At 41.0% G+C, this 15,791-nt stretch overlaps 64 non-coding genes across 64 annotated transcripts in view; 30 read left to right on the top strand and 34 right to left on the bottom strand.

Annotated features, from left to right (window-relative positions):
- Nucleotides 1-241: 241 nt before the first annotated feature.
- TRNAL-UAG (transfer RNA leucine (anticodon UAG)) lies at nt 242-321 on the bottom strand. The gene has a single exon. It is a non-coding gene; the product is annotated as a tRNA-Leu (tRNA).
- A 129-nt stretch (nt 322-450) lies between these two features.
- Nucleotides 451-522, bottom strand: TRNAT-UGU (transfer RNA threonine (anticodon UGU)). The gene has a single exon. It is a non-coding gene; the product is annotated as a tRNA-Thr (tRNA).
- A 137-nt stretch (nt 523-659) lies between these two features.
- Nucleotides 660-731, top strand: TRNAA-UGC (transfer RNA alanine (anticodon UGC)). The gene has a single exon. It is a non-coding gene; the product is annotated as a tRNA-Ala (tRNA).
- A 93-nt stretch (nt 732-824) lies between these two features.
- LOC145308150 (U6 spliceosomal RNA) lies at nt 825-931 on the bottom strand. The gene has a single exon (XR_013875987.1). It is a non-coding gene; the product is annotated as a U6 spliceosomal RNA (small nuclear RNA).
- A 71-nt stretch (nt 932-1,002) lies between these two features.
- TRNAW-CCA (transfer RNA tryptophan (anticodon CCA)) lies at nt 1,003-1,074 on the bottom strand. The gene has a single exon. It is a non-coding gene; the product is annotated as a tRNA-Trp (tRNA).
- A 140-nt stretch (nt 1,075-1,214) lies between these two features.
- TRNAA-CGC (transfer RNA alanine (anticodon CGC)) lies at nt 1,215-1,287 on the top strand. The gene has a single exon. It is a non-coding gene; the product is annotated as a tRNA-Ala (tRNA).
- A 44-nt stretch (nt 1,288-1,331) lies between these two features.
- Nucleotides 1,332-1,404, bottom strand: TRNAP-CGG (transfer RNA proline (anticodon CGG)). The gene has a single exon. It is a non-coding gene; the product is annotated as a tRNA-Pro (tRNA).
- Nucleotides 1,405-1,512: 108 nt separating this feature from the next.
- On the top strand, nt 1,513-1,594 carry TRNAS-UGA (transfer RNA serine (anticodon UGA)). Its single transcript has one exon. It is a non-coding gene; the product is annotated as a tRNA-Ser (tRNA).
- A 111-nt stretch (nt 1,595-1,705) lies between these two features.
- On the bottom strand, nt 1,706-1,789 carry TRNAL-UAA (transfer RNA leucine (anticodon UAA)). The gene has a single exon. It is a non-coding gene; the product is annotated as a tRNA-Leu (tRNA).
- Nucleotides 1,790-1,878: 89 nt separating this feature from the next.
- TRNAS-GCU (transfer RNA serine (anticodon GCU)) lies at nt 1,879-1,960 on the bottom strand. Its single transcript has one exon. It is a non-coding gene; the product is annotated as a tRNA-Ser (tRNA).
- A 97-nt stretch (nt 1,961-2,057) lies between these two features.
- TRNAE-UUC (transfer RNA glutamic acid (anticodon UUC)) lies at nt 2,058-2,129 on the bottom strand. The gene has a single exon. It is a non-coding gene; the product is annotated as a tRNA-Glu (tRNA).
- Nucleotides 2,130-2,132: 3 nt separating this feature from the next.
- Nucleotides 2,133-2,205, bottom strand: TRNAV-AAC (transfer RNA valine (anticodon AAC)). Its single transcript has one exon. It is a non-coding gene; the product is annotated as a tRNA-Val (tRNA).
- A 131-nt stretch (nt 2,206-2,336) lies between these two features.
- On the top strand, nt 2,337-2,408 carry TRNAG-UCC (transfer RNA glycine (anticodon UCC)). The gene has a single exon. It is a non-coding gene; the product is annotated as a tRNA-Gly (tRNA).
- A 71-nt stretch (nt 2,409-2,479) lies between these two features.
- On the top strand, nt 2,480-2,552 carry TRNAM-CAU (transfer RNA methionine (anticodon CAU)). Its single transcript has one exon. It is a non-coding gene; the product is annotated as a tRNA-Met (tRNA).
- A 46-nt stretch (nt 2,553-2,598) lies between these two features.
- On the bottom strand, nt 2,599-2,721 carry TRNAL-CAA (transfer RNA leucine (anticodon CAA)). The gene is made up of 2 exons: nt 2,684-2,721; nt 2,599-2,643 (listed from the first exon to the last, which is right to left on the bottom strand). It is a non-coding gene; the product is annotated as a tRNA-Leu (tRNA).
- A 76-nt stretch (nt 2,722-2,797) lies between these two features.
- On the bottom strand, nt 2,798-2,870 carry TRNAR-UCU (transfer RNA arginine (anticodon UCU)). Its single transcript has one exon. It is a non-coding gene; the product is annotated as a tRNA-Arg (tRNA).
- Nucleotides 2,871-2,996: 126 nt separating this feature from the next.
- On the top strand, nt 2,997-3,070 carry TRNAI-AAU (transfer RNA isoleucine (anticodon AAU)). The gene has a single exon. It is a non-coding gene; the product is annotated as a tRNA-Ile (tRNA).
- Nucleotides 3,071-3,307: 237 nt separating this feature from the next.
- TRNAK-UUU (transfer RNA lysine (anticodon UUU)) lies at nt 3,308-3,380 on the bottom strand. The gene has a single exon. It is a non-coding gene; the product is annotated as a tRNA-Lys (tRNA).
- A 200-nt stretch (nt 3,381-3,580) lies between these two features.
- LOC145308234 (5S ribosomal RNA) lies at nt 3,581-3,699 on the top strand. The gene has a single exon (XR_013876078.1). It is a non-coding gene; the product is annotated as a 5S ribosomal RNA (ribosomal RNA).
- Nucleotides 3,700-4,351: 652 nt separating this feature from the next.
- LOC145308297 (5S ribosomal RNA) lies at nt 4,352-4,470 on the top strand. Its single transcript, XR_013876137.1, has one exon. It is a non-coding gene; the product is annotated as a 5S ribosomal RNA (ribosomal RNA).
- Nucleotides 4,471-4,622: 152 nt separating this feature from the next.
- Nucleotides 4,623-4,741, top strand: LOC145308392 (5S ribosomal RNA). Its single transcript, XR_013876226.1, has one exon. It is a non-coding gene; the product is annotated as a 5S ribosomal RNA (ribosomal RNA).
- Nucleotides 4,742-4,831: 90 nt separating this feature from the next.
- On the top strand, nt 4,832-4,904 carry TRNAA-AGC (transfer RNA alanine (anticodon AGC)). Its single transcript has one exon. It is a non-coding gene; the product is annotated as a tRNA-Ala (tRNA).
- Nucleotides 4,905-5,063: 159 nt separating this feature from the next.
- LOC145308294 (5S ribosomal RNA) lies at nt 5,064-5,182 on the top strand. Its single transcript, XR_013876135.1, has one exon. It is a non-coding gene; the product is annotated as a 5S ribosomal RNA (ribosomal RNA).
- An 87-nt stretch (nt 5,183-5,269) lies between these two features.
- Nucleotides 5,270-5,388, top strand: LOC145307717 (5S ribosomal RNA). Its single transcript, XR_013875587.1, has one exon. It is a non-coding gene; the product is annotated as a 5S ribosomal RNA (ribosomal RNA).
- Nucleotides 5,389-5,454: 66 nt separating this feature from the next.
- Nucleotides 5,455-5,525, bottom strand: TRNAG-GCC (transfer RNA glycine (anticodon GCC)). Its single transcript has one exon. It is a non-coding gene; the product is annotated as a tRNA-Gly (tRNA).
- A 421-nt stretch (nt 5,526-5,946) lies between these two features.
- LOC145308115 (U5 spliceosomal RNA) lies at nt 5,947-6,064 on the bottom strand. The gene has a single exon (XR_013875950.1). It is a non-coding gene; the product is annotated as a U5 spliceosomal RNA (small nuclear RNA).
- Nucleotides 6,065-6,393: 329 nt separating this feature from the next.
- On the bottom strand, nt 6,394-6,585 carry LOC145307986 (U2 spliceosomal RNA). Its single transcript, XR_013875823.1, has one exon. It is a non-coding gene; the product is annotated as a U2 spliceosomal RNA (small nuclear RNA).
- A 267-nt stretch (nt 6,586-6,852) lies between these two features.
- LOC145307885 (U1 spliceosomal RNA) lies at nt 6,853-7,017 on the bottom strand. Its single transcript, XR_013875725.1, has one exon. It is a non-coding gene; the product is annotated as a U1 spliceosomal RNA (small nuclear RNA).
- Nucleotides 7,018-7,536: 519 nt separating this feature from the next.
- On the top strand, nt 7,537-7,655 carry LOC145307747 (5S ribosomal RNA). Its single transcript, XR_013875616.1, has one exon. It is a non-coding gene; the product is annotated as a 5S ribosomal RNA (ribosomal RNA).
- A 66-nt stretch (nt 7,656-7,721) lies between these two features.
- LOC145308366 (5S ribosomal RNA) lies at nt 7,722-7,840 on the top strand. The gene has a single exon (XR_013876202.1). It is a non-coding gene; the product is annotated as a 5S ribosomal RNA (ribosomal RNA).
- Nucleotides 7,841-7,906: 66 nt separating this feature from the next.
- On the top strand, nt 7,907-8,025 carry LOC145307710 (5S ribosomal RNA). Its single transcript, XR_013875580.1, has one exon. It is a non-coding gene; the product is annotated as a 5S ribosomal RNA (ribosomal RNA).
- A 56-nt stretch (nt 8,026-8,081) lies between these two features.
- On the bottom strand, nt 8,082-8,152 carry TRNAG-GCC (transfer RNA glycine (anticodon GCC)). Its single transcript has one exon. It is a non-coding gene; the product is annotated as a tRNA-Gly (tRNA).
- A 92-nt stretch (nt 8,153-8,244) lies between these two features.
- TRNAK-CUU (transfer RNA lysine (anticodon CUU)) lies at nt 8,245-8,317 on the top strand. Its single transcript has one exon. It is a non-coding gene; the product is annotated as a tRNA-Lys (tRNA).
- A 78-nt stretch (nt 8,318-8,395) lies between these two features.
- On the top strand, nt 8,396-8,469 carry TRNAT-CGU (transfer RNA threonine (anticodon CGU)). The gene has a single exon. It is a non-coding gene; the product is annotated as a tRNA-Thr (tRNA).
- A 59-nt stretch (nt 8,470-8,528) lies between these two features.
- On the bottom strand, nt 8,529-8,601 carry TRNAF-GAA (transfer RNA phenylalanine (anticodon GAA)). Its single transcript has one exon. It is a non-coding gene; the product is annotated as a tRNA-Phe (tRNA).
- Nucleotides 8,602-8,672: 71 nt separating this feature from the next.
- Nucleotides 8,673-8,744, bottom strand: TRNAQ-CUG (transfer RNA glutamine (anticodon CUG)). Its single transcript has one exon. It is a non-coding gene; the product is annotated as a tRNA-Gln (tRNA).
- A 76-nt stretch (nt 8,745-8,820) lies between these two features.
- Nucleotides 8,821-8,893, bottom strand: TRNAV-CAC (transfer RNA valine (anticodon CAC)). Its single transcript has one exon. It is a non-coding gene; the product is annotated as a tRNA-Val (tRNA).
- Nucleotides 8,894-8,973: 80 nt separating this feature from the next.
- On the top strand, nt 8,974-9,046 carry TRNAR-ACG (transfer RNA arginine (anticodon ACG)). Its single transcript has one exon. It is a non-coding gene; the product is annotated as a tRNA-Arg (tRNA).
- A 51-nt stretch (nt 9,047-9,097) lies between these two features.
- TRNAN-GUU (transfer RNA asparagine (anticodon GUU)) lies at nt 9,098-9,171 on the bottom strand. Its single transcript has one exon. It is a non-coding gene; the product is annotated as a tRNA-Asn (tRNA).
- A 449-nt stretch (nt 9,172-9,620) lies between these two features.
- Nucleotides 9,621-9,692, top strand: TRNAE-CUC (transfer RNA glutamic acid (anticodon CUC)). Its single transcript has one exon. It is a non-coding gene; the product is annotated as a tRNA-Glu (tRNA).
- A 152-nt stretch (nt 9,693-9,844) lies between these two features.
- Nucleotides 9,845-9,917, top strand: TRNAR-CCU (transfer RNA arginine (anticodon CCU)). The gene has a single exon. It is a non-coding gene; the product is annotated as a tRNA-Arg (tRNA).
- A 94-nt stretch (nt 9,918-10,011) lies between these two features.
- TRNAI-UAU (transfer RNA isoleucine (anticodon UAU)) lies at nt 10,012-10,101 on the top strand. The gene is given in 2 exon segments: nt 10,012-10,049; nt 10,066-10,101. It is a non-coding gene; the product is annotated as a tRNA-Ile (tRNA).
- Nucleotides 10,102-11,356: 1,255 nt separating this feature from the next.
- TRNAL-UAG (transfer RNA leucine (anticodon UAG)) lies at nt 11,357-11,436 on the bottom strand. The gene has a single exon. It is a non-coding gene; the product is annotated as a tRNA-Leu (tRNA).
- Nucleotides 11,437-11,565: 129 nt separating this feature from the next.
- Nucleotides 11,566-11,637, bottom strand: TRNAT-UGU (transfer RNA threonine (anticodon UGU)). Its single transcript has one exon. It is a non-coding gene; the product is annotated as a tRNA-Thr (tRNA).
- Nucleotides 11,638-11,774: 137 nt separating this feature from the next.
- Nucleotides 11,775-11,846, top strand: TRNAA-UGC (transfer RNA alanine (anticodon UGC)). The gene has a single exon. It is a non-coding gene; the product is annotated as a tRNA-Ala (tRNA).
- A 93-nt stretch (nt 11,847-11,939) lies between these two features.
- LOC145308149 (U6 spliceosomal RNA) lies at nt 11,940-12,046 on the bottom strand. Its single transcript, XR_013875986.1, has one exon. It is a non-coding gene; the product is annotated as a U6 spliceosomal RNA (small nuclear RNA).
- Nucleotides 12,047-12,117: 71 nt separating this feature from the next.
- On the bottom strand, nt 12,118-12,189 carry TRNAW-CCA (transfer RNA tryptophan (anticodon CCA)). The gene has a single exon. It is a non-coding gene; the product is annotated as a tRNA-Trp (tRNA).
- Nucleotides 12,190-12,329: 140 nt separating this feature from the next.
- On the top strand, nt 12,330-12,402 carry TRNAA-CGC (transfer RNA alanine (anticodon CGC)). Its single transcript has one exon. It is a non-coding gene; the product is annotated as a tRNA-Ala (tRNA).
- A 44-nt stretch (nt 12,403-12,446) lies between these two features.
- TRNAP-CGG (transfer RNA proline (anticodon CGG)) lies at nt 12,447-12,519 on the bottom strand. Its single transcript has one exon. It is a non-coding gene; the product is annotated as a tRNA-Pro (tRNA).
- Nucleotides 12,520-12,627: 108 nt separating this feature from the next.
- Nucleotides 12,628-12,709, top strand: TRNAS-UGA (transfer RNA serine (anticodon UGA)). Its single transcript has one exon. It is a non-coding gene; the product is annotated as a tRNA-Ser (tRNA).
- Nucleotides 12,710-12,820: 111 nt separating this feature from the next.
- TRNAL-UAA (transfer RNA leucine (anticodon UAA)) lies at nt 12,821-12,904 on the bottom strand. The gene has a single exon. It is a non-coding gene; the product is annotated as a tRNA-Leu (tRNA).
- Nucleotides 12,905-12,993: 89 nt separating this feature from the next.
- TRNAS-GCU (transfer RNA serine (anticodon GCU)) lies at nt 12,994-13,075 on the bottom strand. Its single transcript has one exon. It is a non-coding gene; the product is annotated as a tRNA-Ser (tRNA).
- Nucleotides 13,076-13,172: 97 nt separating this feature from the next.
- Nucleotides 13,173-13,244, bottom strand: TRNAE-UUC (transfer RNA glutamic acid (anticodon UUC)). The gene has a single exon. It is a non-coding gene; the product is annotated as a tRNA-Glu (tRNA).
- A 3-nt stretch (nt 13,245-13,247) lies between these two features.
- TRNAV-AAC (transfer RNA valine (anticodon AAC)) lies at nt 13,248-13,320 on the bottom strand. The gene has a single exon. It is a non-coding gene; the product is annotated as a tRNA-Val (tRNA).
- Nucleotides 13,321-13,451: 131 nt separating this feature from the next.
- Nucleotides 13,452-13,523, top strand: TRNAG-UCC (transfer RNA glycine (anticodon UCC)). The gene has a single exon. It is a non-coding gene; the product is annotated as a tRNA-Gly (tRNA).
- A 71-nt stretch (nt 13,524-13,594) lies between these two features.
- Nucleotides 13,595-13,667, top strand: TRNAM-CAU (transfer RNA methionine (anticodon CAU)). The gene has a single exon. It is a non-coding gene; the product is annotated as a tRNA-Met (tRNA).
- Nucleotides 13,668-13,713: 46 nt separating this feature from the next.
- Nucleotides 13,714-13,836, bottom strand: TRNAL-CAA (transfer RNA leucine (anticodon CAA)). The gene is made up of 2 exons: nt 13,799-13,836; nt 13,714-13,758 (listed from the first exon to the last, which is right to left on the bottom strand). It is a non-coding gene; the product is annotated as a tRNA-Leu (tRNA).
- Nucleotides 13,837-13,912: 76 nt separating this feature from the next.
- Nucleotides 13,913-13,985, bottom strand: TRNAR-UCU (transfer RNA arginine (anticodon UCU)). The gene has a single exon. It is a non-coding gene; the product is annotated as a tRNA-Arg (tRNA).
- A 126-nt stretch (nt 13,986-14,111) lies between these two features.
- Nucleotides 14,112-14,185, top strand: TRNAI-AAU (transfer RNA isoleucine (anticodon AAU)). The gene has a single exon. It is a non-coding gene; the product is annotated as a tRNA-Ile (tRNA).
- Nucleotides 14,186-14,274: 89 nt separating this feature from the next.
- Nucleotides 14,275-14,346, bottom strand: TRNAD-GUC (transfer RNA aspartic acid (anticodon GUC)). The gene has a single exon. It is a non-coding gene; the product is annotated as a tRNA-Asp (tRNA).
- Nucleotides 14,347-14,422: 76 nt separating this feature from the next.
- TRNAK-UUU (transfer RNA lysine (anticodon UUU)) lies at nt 14,423-14,495 on the bottom strand. Its single transcript has one exon. It is a non-coding gene; the product is annotated as a tRNA-Lys (tRNA).
- Nucleotides 14,496-14,695: 200 nt separating this feature from the next.
- Nucleotides 14,696-14,814, top strand: LOC145307763 (5S ribosomal RNA). The gene has a single exon (XR_013875632.1). It is a non-coding gene; the product is annotated as a 5S ribosomal RNA (ribosomal RNA).
- A 652-nt stretch (nt 14,815-15,466) lies between these two features.
- On the top strand, nt 15,467-15,585 carry LOC145308293 (5S ribosomal RNA). Its single transcript, XR_013876134.1, has one exon. It is a non-coding gene; the product is annotated as a 5S ribosomal RNA (ribosomal RNA).
- A 152-nt stretch (nt 15,586-15,737) lies between these two features.
- Nucleotides 15,738-15,791, top strand: part of LOC145308390 (5S ribosomal RNA) — a 119-nt gene continuing 65 nt past the window's right edge. The window contains exon 1 of the ribosomal RNA XR_013876224.1: nt 15,738-15,791. This exon is cut by the window's right edge and continues 65 nt beyond it. This is a non-coding gene — a ribosomal RNA (5S ribosomal RNA).

Here is a 15,791-nt window from a genome sequence, read left to right as displayed (position 1 = left end):
TTCTAAAAATTTTCCCACGCTTGACATTCTTGAAAAATGCTAAATAAATGGACATTTGAACAAACCAAAGATCGCGTTTTTTGCAATGGAATGTGTTTTGTAAAAATCTTTGAAACTTTTGATTTCATTGTTTATGTATGTACACTCAAGAATGATGAATCTTATCTGATCTAGAAAGGCAGAAGGATACTAAATTGTAATTGTAATTCATAGTAACCGAGTTTTTACTAAAATAAATTTTTGACAGCTGTGGGATTCGAACCCACGCCCTTGCGGACTGGTGCCTAAAACCAGCGCCTTAGACCACTCGGCCAAACTGCCTGTTGTGCTGGTGGTTGTGCGAATAGCAAAAATTGTTTCTTAAGTTTTTTTTTTCAGCCTTACTGTGTAAAAGCATCAAACACCTAAAAAAAAAATTGTTTTTCCAGTGAGTGATTTCACAAAATTAACTGCCTCCAGAGAGGATTGAACTCTCGACCCCTGGTTTACAAGACCAGTGCTCTGCCACTGAGCTATAGAGGCTTGCCTGTTCATGGGGCACAATTTAAACCTAGCCTAACCTAACCTAACCTAAGCTATTCCGGTTTGCACCTTGTGTTAAAGACTTTGAAATTGCTAAAGGATTCAGTTGAGTATTAGTCAGCTAGTGTATTCAACAGGGGGATGTAGCTCAGTGGTAGAGCGCATGCTTTGCATGTATGAGGCCCCGGGTTCGATCCCCGGCATCTCCAATTATCAATGATTTTTGTTATTTCTTTGAAGTTGTCTTTTGTTCAAAATGATTACTTTAGTGAGAAAATATTTGTATGGGGTTATGCGGACACAAAAATGTGGAACGCTTCACGATTTTGCGTGTCATCCTTGCGCAGGGGCCATGCTAATCTTCTCTGTATCGTTCCAATTTTAGTATATGTACTGCCGAAGCAAGTACAATTGAGAATAGAATTTAGTTGTCTATAAAGATCAGCATTTGTTACACAAATTGCAAAAAAACAATTCTGTTGACCCTGACGTGATTTGAACACGCAGCCTTCTGATCTGGAGTCAGACGCGCTACCGTTGCGCCACAGAGTCAGATGTTTGAATCGCTGCAACTTTGAATTCATGCGAAACTAAAGGAAAGTCTTTTATTTCTTTTTTTCTATCCACTATACAATGCAAGCGACCAATAGAAAAAAGGCGCTGCTTTCGTCCGGCCCCTATGATGGAGACCAGGGGTCGTAGCTCAGCTGGTAGAGCGTCTGATTCGCATTTAGAAGGTCTCGGGTTCAAATCCCGACGACTCCAAATTTTTTTTCTTTTCAATTTTCAAAAGTATTAGGCAAAACCATGGGCTTGACCGGGAGTTGAACCCGGGACCTCTCGCACCCGAAGCGAGAATCATGCCGCCTAGACCATCAAGCCTGGCTTGTGCCCTGTTAACTGTCAGTAGCAACCTGTAATTCATCAATTTACCTGCCGATTGCTTCCAGCTGTGATGCTGGATTGATGGATGGCCGTCCGCCAGAGACAGCAGTCGTGGCCGAGTGGTTAAGGCGTTGGACTTGAAATCCAATGGGGTTTCCCCGCGCAGGTTCGAATCCTGCCGGCTGCGAACTACAGATTTTGTTAGTTTCTAGTGTTTTATTCATTTTTTTTTTGCAAAACTAGAAAGTTACCTTGCAACTCATATGGCCTTCCTGGTATAGTGTTAAAATAAGACTTTTGTCAGGTGTGGGGTTCGAACCCACGCAATCTTACGATTATGAGAGCTTAAATCTCATGCCTTAGACCACTCGGCCAACCTGACAGGTTGCCACAATGCGGCACTCATTGCAAAACGCATGAAATCACGACTGACAAGCACTGATTTAGCAAAGCTCCACAAAATAATTCTCGCGACGAAGATGGGATTCGAACCCACGCGGGCAGAGCCCATTGGATTAGCAGTCCAACGCCTTAACCACTCGGCCACCTCGTCTGTGAAAGCGATTAAGCTAGATTACTTGCAAAGCATACATAACAACAACAAACACAAAAACAACAAAGTAAATATTGCATCACTCGTGTCAAAAGACTTCCCACGCCGGGAGTTGAACCCGGGCCTCCTGGGTGAAAGCCAGATATCCTAGCCGTTAGACCACGTGGGATTCTGTTTCCGTCCGGGATCGAACCGGAGACCTTCTGCGTGTTAGGCAGATGTGATAACCGCTACACCACGGAAACTTGTTACATCAGATAGACAGCTTTATTGCCATAATTTTTTTCTTTAAACTCCTGACTAAAGTGTGCTAGTTACTAGGCAAAAATGTATTTGTGGTTTTCTCTTTTGAGTACATTATAGTTCTGTACAATAAGCGTCAGTGGTATAGTGGTGAGCATAGCTGCCTTCCAAGCAGTTGACCCGGGTTCGATTCCCGGCTGACGCATTTTCATCTGTGTTGCCTAGGAGTACATTTTTGTACATTTAAAAAGTGTAGTAATCCTATACTGCCAACAAGCCTCCGTAGCGCAGTAGGCAGCGCGTCAGTCTCATAATCTGAAGGCCGTGAGTTCGAGCCTCACCGGGGGCAGGCAAACACTTTTTCATCTCCTGGTTGTGTTTTGGAAAAATAGTTTTGTCAGAAGTGGGATTCGAACCCACGCCCTCATCGAGGACCAGAATTCTCACAACCACTCTCTATCAGAGAGCAAGGAAGTTGTCCTTGAGTCTGGCGCCTTAGACCACTCGGCCATCCTGACTGTTAATATAGTGTTCACGGATTAAGAAATCCCATGTTTTGATAAGCCAAAAAGGTTAGCCAAAATGCAATGTTAGCATCCCATCTGGGGATCGAACCCAGGACCTTTGGATTAGAAGTCCAACGCGCTATCCTCTGCGCTAATGGGACTTGGTTGGAGAAAAGAAAATAGTAGCATTTGTTGACAGAAAACATTATGGAAGAAAATCAAGTAGAGAAGAAAAAAAGTATGTAGTTTTTGTATTGTGCTTATACTTATACACATCATATCAGTCAGGCCCGTTAGCTCAGTTGGTTAGAGCGTCGTGCTAATAACGCGAAGGTCACGGGTTCGATCCCCCTACGGGCCAGATAATACTTTTACCAAATTGAACAGTTTGCAGTGGCGGAAATATATAATGGAAAAAAAAGAAATTTCACAAGGTTGAAAAAGTTATCTCTCCCCGACCGGGAATCGAACCCGGGCCTTCCACGTGACAGGCAGAGATCCTCACCACTAGACTATCGAGGAATTCTTATAAATCAGCCATTTTCTAGTCACTACGTACGTATCACACTGATTGGAGACTTTGAACAAAAGATGGGAGCGCCCGAGCAGGGGCTCGAACCCTGGACCGTTAGGTTAAAAGCCTAACGCTCTACCGACTGAGCTACCCGGGCATCATGCTATTTTAAAATTACAGTAACAAAATTGTCTCACCAGATGGCAGCAGCATTTTAGTTCATGGTAGGCTTGGTTTTCTCTCTGTTTATTTTTGGTTAAGTGCAACCTGAGTTGTATAGAATAAATCATCCCTCCATAATTTTACTGTATTGTAGCATTTTGCATTTAGTATATGTCACATTTTCCATGGTTAAATGTCTACGGCCATACCATGTTGAAAGCACCAGTTCTCGTCCGATCACTGAAGTTAAGCAACATTGGGCCAAGTTAGTACTTGGATGGGTGACCGCCTGGGAATACTTGGTGTCGTAGGCAAATCTTTTCATCCTTTTTTATAAGTTGAGAAAAAGAAAAAAAAAGTCTGAGAAATGTAAACCAGACAACTGCTTATGTTCATTTTTTACACCCAAAGCCCTTATACAATGCAACCACTATGATATAATATGTAGTTACTGTTTTTGTCACCAGATGGCAGCTCTATTTAGTTCCCAGTTAGGCTTTGTTTTCTCCGTGTTAAGGCATGAGTTTTGGATTGACAACTATTATTGTTCGATAAAATGATATCTTTTAGTATTACACATACCTATTTGGATTAATATTTCAGTTACTTTGTGCTTGTATTTTATGAAAATTAACTTTTCCGGTCGGACCTTTAACAAATATCAAAAATATATCATTGTCCAAGTAACTTTACATCATTGTCTAAAACGACCAAGCTAATATTGCTTGATTCACTTCTACAAGAGGTGTGTATCAGCTCTGCATCGATGGGTCGCTCACCTTGAGTCCGCTCGGGTTGAGTGTCTGTCTTAGTCAGTCACAAACATCTTTATTCAGGGTTAAAGAGAACCCACTAATCACTGAAACCAATCAAGAACTTAGATTCATTTACCGTAGATACCTGTACGTATTTTCTCTTGGTAATGCATTTTCCATTTAGTTTATGCCACATTTTCCTTTGATAAATGTCTACGGCCATACCATGTTGAAAGCACCAGTTCTCGTCTGATCACTGAAGTTAAGCAACATTGGGCCAAGTTAGTACTTGGATGGGTGACCGCCTGGGAATACTTGGTGTCGTAGGCTTTAACATTTTATCCATATTTCAAAATTTGTCTCTTTTTCTTCCTTGTCCGTAGATTCCTGTACTGTTGAGCGTTTTGCATTCATTTCACGCCACATTTTCTCTTCGTAATGCATTTTGCATTTAATTTACGCCACATTTTCCGTTGATATATGTCTACGGCCATACCATGTTGAAAGCACCAGTTCTCGTCCGATCACTGCAGTTAAGCAACATTGGGCCAAGTTAGTACTTGGATGGGTGACCGCCTGGGAATACTTGGTGTCGTAGGCTCTAACATTTTATCCATATTTCAAATTTGTCTCTTTTTCTTTCTTGTCCAAGAGAAATTTCTAATCACTGAGAACATAAGGTGAAACCCAAGGGGATGTAGCTCAGATGGTAGAGCGCTCGCTTAGCATGCGAGAGGTACGGGGATCGATACCCCGCATCTCCAAGTATCATTTTTCCCCCTACTACACAAGCACCAAACAAAAAAATAAACACACAAAGAAAAACAAAAGTCTGAAAATTTAAACCAGTAAAACTTTAAACCTTTTTGTTGCATTAGAATGTTATTTAATAAACCAGAAGTTAGCCTTTGCTCAGAGTAAATGTCTACGGCCATACCATGTTGAAAGCACCAGTTCTCGTCTGATCACTGAAGTTAAGCAACATTGGGCCAAGTTAGTACTTGGATGGGTGACCGCCTGGGAATACTTGGTGTCGTAGGCTCAATATTTTTGGAATTTTGACCCAACCAATCCTAGCCCAAACCTAACTAAACCTCACACAAGTTTGAAAATCATGTTGTAACTTTATGTCTACGGCCAAACCATGTTGAAAGCACCAGTTCTCGTCCGATCACTGAAGTTAAGCAACATTGGGCCAAGTTAGTACTTGGATGGGTGACCGCCTGGGAATACTTGGTGTCGTAAACTCTACATCTTTCTTTCTTATCTTGTCACTGAAAACAGAAAAGTTGTGTTAACGTAGAAAATAATTGCTGCAACGTCCGGGAATCGAACCCGGGCCGCCCGCGTGGCAGGCGAGCATTCTACCACTGAACCAACGTTGCTGGCATGCTCTTGGGCTATTCGTATAACCCAACCCCTTGCTGAAAATCATTATTCAGAAATCTGTCAATTTATAACCCAAATACAGATTGATATAGCTTTACACCTGAACGATTAATATGACTTGCTGTAAGTAGACTTTGGCAGTAGGTAAGGACTTTCTTCAGCCCGGCAAGACAATATCTGAGTGATCCTTGGTTTGTACACACCTTTTAGTGAAGTGAATCAAGCAAGTATAGCTTGGTCAGTTTAGACAAATGGTAACTGCAATTTTAGCCATTCCTACCGTAGGCTATTTGTCAGCATGGTTGGCCAGTTTTATTTTTACAAATTTGAACTGGTTGGTTGGAGATGAATGGTTTTGTGGTAAACACATCCTGACATCCTGTCCCTACATGCCTGTTGTAATATGTTTCTTTAAGTGGGCTCTCTCATGGAAAGCCTTCAGACAAATTGGATGTAATTCCAATATGATCCACTTACACGGAAATCTTTAGTAAAAGGCGAAAGATTTATTCGTGCTGTAGGTAGATCCTGGACATGCTCAAACAACACAAATAGCTCCATATCCTTGGCAGCTGTTAGGCTTGTTCCATTGACCAATCTAATGTAGTTGTCAGCAAAGACATGTAGAGATTGTGTCAAAGTTCAGCTTATTCACCAAAAAAACACAAGCCCCTAGAATAACTTGAGGCAGAAAATTATCCATTAAATGACATTCAACTTTAGGGGTTTGCACCACCTAGCATTAAAACATTGAACTACATAAAGGAAGTGGAGCCATTGTGCTTTTGGCAGCATGCTTGTTGACTTGTGCAAACTTGATACAGGTTGTACACTATGTATTGAGTGGTCCAGTTTAGAAGTGGGGACAAGTGGGCCGATCCTGGTGGTACTGCAATACCAGGCCAACCCGTGATAAGGCTGGAGCAAGCTCCAAGTCCTCATCCCCTAACAAAAATGAGTTTAATATCGAAGGGGACACATGGTCCCCGTATCAGATATTAAGCTGATAAGAACAGATACTACACTTTGATCTTAGCCAAAAGGCCGAGAAGCGATGCCGAAGAATAGTTCCAGTATACTACCTTAGAGTCATAACCTGACTATTGTACTGTCTGGCAAAAGATTAGCATGCAGGCTGCCTAATCATTGTTAGAGAGAGTATAGTCAATCTGCCTAGTTCTAAGCAAAGACTTTACTTTAAATTGGGCTTCGATAGAAGCCTTTTTCTGGCCAACTACACAAACTTTAGCAACTCCTAACGAGTAAAATTTGAACTAGATGGTTAAGTTACACATTCTAATTCTGTTGTCTGTTCTGTATTTATTAGGGGATGCGCGAACGCAGTCCCCAACTACCAAAAATTGTGCGTTCGAGTTACCCACATTTGGGGTAATCGTAGGGGTCAGCCATGCCTGAGTGCAATGGCACAGCCTCACCCTAGAGGAACCACCTTAGTGATCATGGTTAACCTCCACGCCAGGTAAGTATGAGGGAAAGAGTCGATTTCAGTGTATGGGTGACAAAGACTATAGATATTTTGCTGACCAGCTCCACGACTTTACACAAAACATGATTCAGTTGAAGTGTCCCCTCAGAAATGCTATATTTATACTTTTTCAAATAGTTGGTGACATACTTTGTTGATGAAACCTTCGGTACGAGGTCTTCCATTGAAACAAATGCGACACCTAGAGGCCAAATTATTGACTACATAAAGTACATGTTTGCTACTTTACAGGGTAGGCATTCCTATTGTAGATAGTGAGCTATCATCAGCTCTGACAGAAATAGCATTACAGTTCACACTGCAACCACTGGATCTATACACACCTCTTAGTGAAGTGAATCAAGCAAATTTAGCTTGGTCAGTTTAGACAAATACAAGATGCAAACTGTCACTTGTTATAACAAGATTACCAAGAGTTAGCACTGGTCGCAACGCAACAAACCATACAGAAGGATGGTATGGTAATATCGACATTATAATGTGAAAATGCCTTACCAAATGTCTACGGCCATACCATGTTGAAAGCACCAGTTCTCGTCCGATCACTGAAGTTAAGCAACATTGGGCCAAGTTAGTACTTGGATGGGTGACCGCATGGGAATACTTGGTGTCGTAGACTTAACATTTTTGGAATTTTGACCCAAACAATCCTAGCCCAAACCTAACTAAACCCCACACAATTAAAGTCTACGGCCATACCATGTTGAAAGCACCAGTTCTCGTCCGATCACTGAAGTTAAGCAACATTGGGCCAAGTTAGTACTTGGATGGGTGACCGCCTGGGAATACTTGGTGTCGTAGACTTAACATTTTTGGAATTTTTACCCAACCAATCCTAGCCCAAACCTAACTAAACCCCACACAATTAATGTCTACGGCCATACCATGTTGAAAGCACCAGTTCTCGTCCGATCACTGAAGTTAAGCAACATTGGGCCAAGTTAGTACTTGGATGGGTGACCGCCTGGGAATACTTAGTGTCGTAGGCTTATCCTTTTTTCAAAAATTGCCTCAAAAAAGTTGTGATACTGTAGAAAATAATTGCTGCAACGTCCGGGAATCGAACCCGGGCCGCCCGCGTGGCAGGCGAGCATTCTACCACTGAACCAACGTTGCTGGCTTGCTCTCATAATATTCGTGTAGTTAGTTTTTGTGTACCTATTGCAAAGACCAACCATACAAAGTGCAGAGCCCAGGCAGCCAACATAGCCCGGCTAGCTCAGTCGGTAGAGCATGAGACTCTTAATCTCAGGGTCGTGGGTTCGAGCCCCACGTTGGGCGAATTTTTTTTTTACATGGAACAGTTTTTAAAAATATATTTGAATTTGTTTCGTGATATACTGACAATAGGGTAATTCAGGCGCCATGGCTTAGTTGGTTAAAGCGCCTGTCTCGTAAACAGGAGATCCCGAGTTCGACTCTCGGTGGTGCCTTGATCCTTTTATTACTACTATCCATGGCTACACATACATAGGGTAAAGATTTGCAAAAATGCCGCGACCCGGGATCGAACCGGGGACCTTTAGATCTTCAGTCTAACGCTCTCCCAACTGAGCTATCACGGCTAGTTAAAATAATGTTGCTTATCTTGGTCAAGATGGAAAAGAGATCACTTTTACATGACTCTAAAAAGTTTAGGTCCTACCGAGATTTGAACTCGGATCGCTGGATTCAGAGTCCAGAGTGCTAACCATTACACCATAGGACCTTCATGCAGATCTAAACTCCAAAGGGTGAAAAAAAAATTATTTTGTATAAAAAGAAAAGAAAAAAACCTTATGTATTGGTTCCTGCCGGGATCGAACCGGCGACCTTGTCCGTGTGAAGGACACGTGATAACCACTACACTAAGGAACCATTGTCAACTACGAAACCAAGCCAAGATACATAACAAACAGACATAAAATGTGCAACTACAAAGCCACGTCACTAAGCTAGGTCTCGTGGCGCAACGGATAACGCGTCTGACTACGGATCAGAAGATTGCAGGTTCGAATCCTGCCGAGATCGAAAATTTTAAATATTCGTTTGGCTATTAAAGAAAATTGCTATAAAATAGGTCGCCCCCGGGTGGGCTCGAACCACCAACCTTTCGGTTAACAGCCGAACGCGCTAGCCGATTGCGCCACGGAGGCTTATACAAGATAAAAATATTACATTATTTTTAATATTATTCTATGGTGCCTTCAAATATAAAAACAAAAAAAAGATTGGTTTACTTATGTTGGTAGGGCTAATTACCACCGAACACTCATTAGCGCGGTCCGACTACTGACCGACACGGAAACTCTTGGCTGCTGGGTTTCCCCTCTGGCCCAATCCGCCCCTCATTAAGCAACCTGATCACCTAGGGCTCCCCCTAAGTGGCCATGTTGATGCCAGGCTTAGTGCGGACGCCAATTCAACGTGTTTCAATGGTAACCAGGCGTTCCCTGCCTCAAACCATCCCATTCTCTGACCTCCCAGTAGCAGGATTACAGAACCTCGCCGCGGTTCCAGTCAACAATCATATCAATTTCTGTCACAATCTACCAGTTGAATTGCCATTTTTTATTGTTTAATTTTGGGTGTAATATCGCCAGCTTCCGTTATGGTCTAGTGGTTAGGATAGCTGGCTCTCACCCAGCAGGCCCGGGTTCGATTCCCGGTAACGGAAGAATACATTTTGTCGAACCCCCAAGTAATTATATCATTGTGTGTATGTATGCAGATTTTTTACAAACAACCCCGATCCAAAAAAAAAGGAGATAAAAAAGATAGAGAATTGGATATTTTCAAGCTTTTACTTTTCAGCCAGGGTGACACCAAGCCTGCGTGGCCTAATGGATAAGGCGTCGGTCTCCTAAACCGAAGATTGCGAGTTCGAGTCTCGCCGTGGGTAATATTATCTTTTTAGCAAAAGTTGTTTTGGTTGCAGTGCTTCCAAGGTTTTATGAAGGCAGTGTAGTAGCAAATATGAAAAGTTGAAGCAAGCTGCTCTAGTGGCGCAATCGGTTAGCGCACGGTACTTATAGACAGTACAACAAGTTATGCCGGGGTTGTGAGTTCGAGCCTCACCTAGAGCAAGCACTTTTTTAACCCTTAAACCTGGCAGGGTCTTCCTCGAAAAGAGCAAAAATATTTTTTTTTTACTTAAACAAAGCATTTTATCTTACCAAAATACTAAAATATTCTCTAGCAGTACCTCATAATATCAAATACAGGTACTGTGGTTCGATTTCAAATTTTTTTTGTAACTATGCCTTACTAACCAACAATCAATCAAGGAAAAAAGTTTGTTAAAGAATATAGATAGATTGATATTTTCTTTTTACTACTGTTTTAAATCTATCAAGTTAATAACAAATTCAATAAAATTTTACTGAATAACCATATAAATGTATAAAGATTTGTGATTTAAATTATGCCATGAAAAATCCTCCAATGAGTTATTTAAGCAAACAAAATTTAGCATAAATGGATATTTAAATTTTGTTTGCTTAAATAACATTCTATTGCAACAAAAAGGTGATGTTAGGAAATAATTTCTTGAATAAAATCATAAAACGTTTTTTCATTTAATTTTCATTTTTTCACTGTTGTGTTTTTATTTGACATTAAAAATAAAAATCATAAAAAATCTTCCAAATCAAAGAGAAAAAATCTTTGAATTATTGGTCAATTTAAGTTCAAAGATTTTTTTATTGTAAAAAGTTAATTTTTTAAAAATATTTGAGAAAAAAATCTTCTAACAAAAAAAAATTATCATAATCCAAGATGGCGTCAATACATGTAAAATAATTTTTAAAACAAAAAATTAAAAATTGAATATCTTTTTTCACAGATTGAATTTCAAAAATCGGTCTGACAGTTTTTCCAAAGTCAGTATGATCTATTGAATGAAAAAGGTTTGAAACTGATAGAACATTTCTTTATACTAAAATATATTTTTTCTCCTGTTTTTTCCCACACTTCCAAAAAATGAAATTCAATAAAAAATTAAATTGTTCTCACGTTAAAAAAATTTTCTCACGGGTCCAAAAAATGAATTTAAATGAAAATCATATGTACCATTTAAATCAAAATAAATGGTTCCCACATTCTAAAAATTTTCCCACGCTTGACATTCTTGAAAAATGCTAAATAAATGGACATTTGAACAAACCAAAGATCGCGTTTTTTGCAATGGAATGTGTTTTGTAAAAATCTTTGAAACTTTTGATTTCATTGTTTATGTATGTACACTCAAGAATGATGAATCTTATCTGATCTAGAAAGGCAGAAGGATACTAAATTGTAATTGTAATTCATAGTAACCGAGTTTTTACTAAAATAAATTTTTGACAGCTGTGGGATTCGAACCTACGCCCTTGCGGACTGGTGCCTAAAACCAGCGCCTTAGACCACTCGGCCAAACTGCCTGTTGTGCTGGTGGTTGTGCGAATAGCAAAAATTGTTTCTTAAGTTTTTTTTTTCAGCCTTACTGTGTAAAAGCATCAAACACCTAAAAAAAAAATTGTTTTTCCAGTGAGTGATTTCACAAAATTAACTGCCTCCAGAGAGGATTGAACTCTCGACCCCTGGTTTACAAGACCAGTGCTCTGCCACTGAGCTATAGAGGCTTGCCTGTTCATGGGGCACAATTTAAACCTAGCCTAACCTAACCTAACCTAAGCTATTCCGGTTTGCACCTTGTGTTAAAGACTTTGAAATTGCTAAAGGATTCAGTTGAGTATTAGTCAGCTAGTGTATTCAACAGGGGGATGTAGCTCAGTGGTAGAGCGCATGCTTTGCATGTATGAGGCCCCGGGTTCGATCCCCGGCATCTCCAATTATCAATGATTTTTGTTATTTCTTTGAAGTTGTCTTTTGTTCAAAATGATTACTTTAGTGAGAAAATATTTGTATGGGGTTATGCGGACACAAAAATGTGGAACGCTTCACGATTTTGCGTGTCATCCTTGCGCAGGGGCCATGCTAATCTTCTCTGTATCGTTCCAATTTTAGTATATGTACTGCCGAAGCAAGTACAATTGAGAATAGAATTTAGTTGTCTATAAAGATCAGCATTTGTTACACAAATTGCAAAAAAACAATTCTGTTGACCCTGACGTGATTTGAACACGCAGCCTTCTGATCTGGAGTCAGACGCGCTACCGTTGCGCCACAGAGTCAGATGTTTGAATCGCTGCAACTTTGAATTCATGCGAAACTAAAGGAAAGTCTTTTATTTCTTTTTTTCTATCCACTATACAATGCAAGCGACCAATAGAAAAAAGGCGCTGCTTTCGTCCGGCCCCTATGATGGAGACCAGGGGTCGTAGCTCAGCTGGTAGAGCGTCTGATTCGCATTTAGAAGGTCTCGGGTTCAAATCCCGACGACTCCAAATTTTTTTTCTTTTCAATTTTCAAAAGTATTAGGCAAAACCATGGGCTTGACCGGGAGTTGAACCCGGGACCTCTCGCACCCGAAGCGAGAATCATGCCGCCTAGACCATCAAGCCTGGCTTGTGCCCTGTTAACTGTCAGTAGCAACCTGTAATTCATCAATTTACCTGCCGATTGCTTCCAGCTGTGATGCTGGATTGATGGATGGCCGTCCGCCAGAGACAGCAGTCGTGGCCGAGTGGTTAAGGCGTTGGACTTGAAATCCAATGGGGTTTCCCCGCGCAGGTTCGAATCCTGCCGGCTGCGAACTACAGATTTTGTTAGTTTCTAGTGTTTTATTCATTTTTTTTTTGCAAAACTAGAAAGTTACCTTGCAACTCATATGGCCTTCCTGGTATAGTGTTAAAATAAGACTTTTGTCAGGTGTGGGGTTCGAACCCACGCAATCTTACGATTATGAGAGCTTAAATCTCACGCCTTAGACCACTCGGCCAACCTGACAGGTTGCCACAATGCGGCACTCATTGCAAAACGCATGAAATCACGACTGACAAGCACTGATTTAGCAAAGCTCCACAAAATAATTCTCGCGACGAAGATGGGATTCGAACCCACGCGGGCAGAGCCCATTGGATTAGCAGTCCAACGCCTTAACCACTCGGCCACCTCGTCTGTGAAAGCGATTAAGCTAGATTACTTGCAAAGCATACATAACAACAACAAACACAAAAACAACAAAGTAAATATTGCATCACTCGTGTCAAAAGACTTCCCACGCCGGGAGTTGAACCCGGGCCTCCTGGGTGAAAGCCAGATATCCTAGCCGTTAGACCACGTGGGATTCTGTTTCCGTCCGGGATCGAACCGGAGACCTTCTGCGTGTTAGGCAGATGTGATAACCGCTACACCACGGAAACTTGTTACATCAGATAGACAGCTTTATTGCCATAATTTTTTTCTTTAAACTCCTGACTAAAGTGTGCTAGTTACTAGGCAAAAATGTATTTGTGGTTTTCTCTTTTGAGTACATTATAGTTCTGTACAATAAGCGTCAGTGGTATAGTGGTGAGCATAGCTGCCTTCCAAGCAGTTGACCCGGGTTCGATTCCCGGCTGACGCATTTTCATCTGTGTTGCCTAGGAGTACATTTTTGTACATTTAAAAAGTGTAGTAATCCTATACTGCCAACAAGCCTCCGTAGCGCAGTAGGCAGCGCGTCAGTCTCATAATCTGAAGGCCGTGAGTTCGAGCCTCACCGGGGGCAGGCAAACACTTTTTCATCTCCTGGTTGTGTTTTGGAAAAATAGTTTTGTCAGAAGTGGGATTCGAACCCACGCCCTCATCGAGGACCAGAATTCTCACAACCACTCTCTATCAGAGAGCAAGGAAGTTGTCCTTGAGTCTGGCGCCTTAGACCACTCGGCCATCCTGACTGTTAATATAGTGTTCACGGATTAAGAAATCCCATGTTTTGATAAGCCAAAAAGGTTAGCCAAAATGCAATGTTAGCATCCCATCTGGGGATCGAACCCAGGACCTTTGGATTAGAAGTCCAACGCGCTATCCTCTGCGCTAATGGGACTTGGTTGGAGAAAAGAAAATAGTAGCATTTGTTGACAGAAAACATTATGGAAGAAAATCAAGTAGAGAAGAAAAAAAGTATGTAGTTTTTGTATTGTGCTTATACTTATACACATCATATCAGTCAGGCCCGTTAGCTCAGTTGGTTAGAGCGTCGTGCTAATAACGCGAAGGTCACGGGTTCGATCCCCCTACGGGCCAGATAATACTTTTACCAAATTGAACAGTTTGCAGTGGCGGAAATATATAATGGAAAAAAAAGAAATTTCACAAGGTTGAAAAAGTTATCTCTCCCCGACCGGGAATCGAACCCGGGCCTTCCACGTGACAGGCGGAGATCCTCACCACTAGACTATCGAGGAATTCTTATAAATCAGCCATTTTCTAGTCACTACGTACGTATCACACTGATTGGAGACTTTGAACAAAAGATGGGAGCGCCCGAGCAGGGGCTCGAACCCTGGACCGTTAGGTTAAAAGCCTAACGCTCTACCGACTGAGCTACCCGGGCATCATGCTATTTTAAAATTACAGTAACAAAATTGTCTCACCAGATGGCAGCAGCATTTTAGTTCATGGTAGGCTTGGTTTTCTCTCTGTTTATTTTTGGTTAAGTGCAACCTGAGTTGTATAGAATAAATCATCCCTCCATAATTTTACTGTATTGTAGCATTTTGCATTTAGTATATGTCACATTTTCCATGGTTAAATGTCTACGGCCATACCATGTTGAAAGCACCAGTTCTCGTCCGATCACTGAAGTTAAGCAACATTGGTTCAAGTTAGTACTTGGATGGGTGACCGCCTGGGAATACTTGGTGTCGTAGGCAAATCTTTTCATCCTTTTTTATAAGTTGAGAAAAAGAAAAAAAAAGTCTGAGAAATGTAAACCAGACAACTGCTTATGTTCATTTTTTACACCCAAAGCCCTTATACAATGCAACCACTATGATATAATATGTAGTTACTGTTTTTGTCACCAGATGGCAGCTCTATTTAGTTCCCAGTTAGGCTTTGTTTTCTCCGTGTTAAGGCATGAGTTTTGGATTGACAACTATTATTGTTCGATAAAATGATATCTTTTAGTATTACACATACCTATTTGGATTAATATTTCAGTTACTTTGTGCTTGTATTTTATGAAAATTAACTTTTCCGGTCGGACCTTTAACAAATATCAAAAATATATCATTGTCCAAGTAACTTTACATCATTGTCTAAAACGACCAAGCTAATATTGCTTGATTCACTTCTACAAGAGGTGTGTATCAGCTCTGCATCGATGGGTCGCTCACCTTGAGTCCGCTCGGGTTGAGTGTCTGTCTTAGTCAGTCACAAACATCTTTATTCAGGGTTAAAGAGAACCCACTAATCACTGAAACCAATCAAGAACTTAGATTCATTTACCGTAGATACCTGTACGTATTTTCTCTTGGTAATGCATTTTCCATTTAGTTTATGCCACATTTTCCTTTGATAAATGTCTACGGCCATACCATGTTGAAAGCACCAGTTCTCGTCTGATCACTGAAGTTAAGCAACATTGGGCCAAGTTAGTACTTGGATGGGTGACCGCCTGGGAATACTTGGTGTCGTAGGCTTTAACATTTTATCCATATTTCAAAATTTGTCTCTTTTTCTTCCTTGTCCGTAGATTCCTGTACTGTTGAGCGTTTTGCATTCATTTCACGCCACATTTTCTCTTCGTAATGCATTTTGCATTTAATTTACGCCACATTTTCCGTTGATATATGTCTACGGCCATACCATGTTGAAAGCACCAGTTCTCGTCCGATCACTGCAGTTA

This window comes from Acartia tonsa, chromosome 15 (assembly GCF_053477335.1).
Source record: "Acartia tonsa isolate MP-2025a chromosome 15, ASM5347733v1, whole genome shotgun sequence".
NCBI lineage: Eukaryota > Metazoa > Arthropoda > Copepoda > Calanoida > Acartiidae > Acartia > Acartia tonsa.
This window is presented reverse-complemented; position numbering and strand designations above follow the sequence as displayed.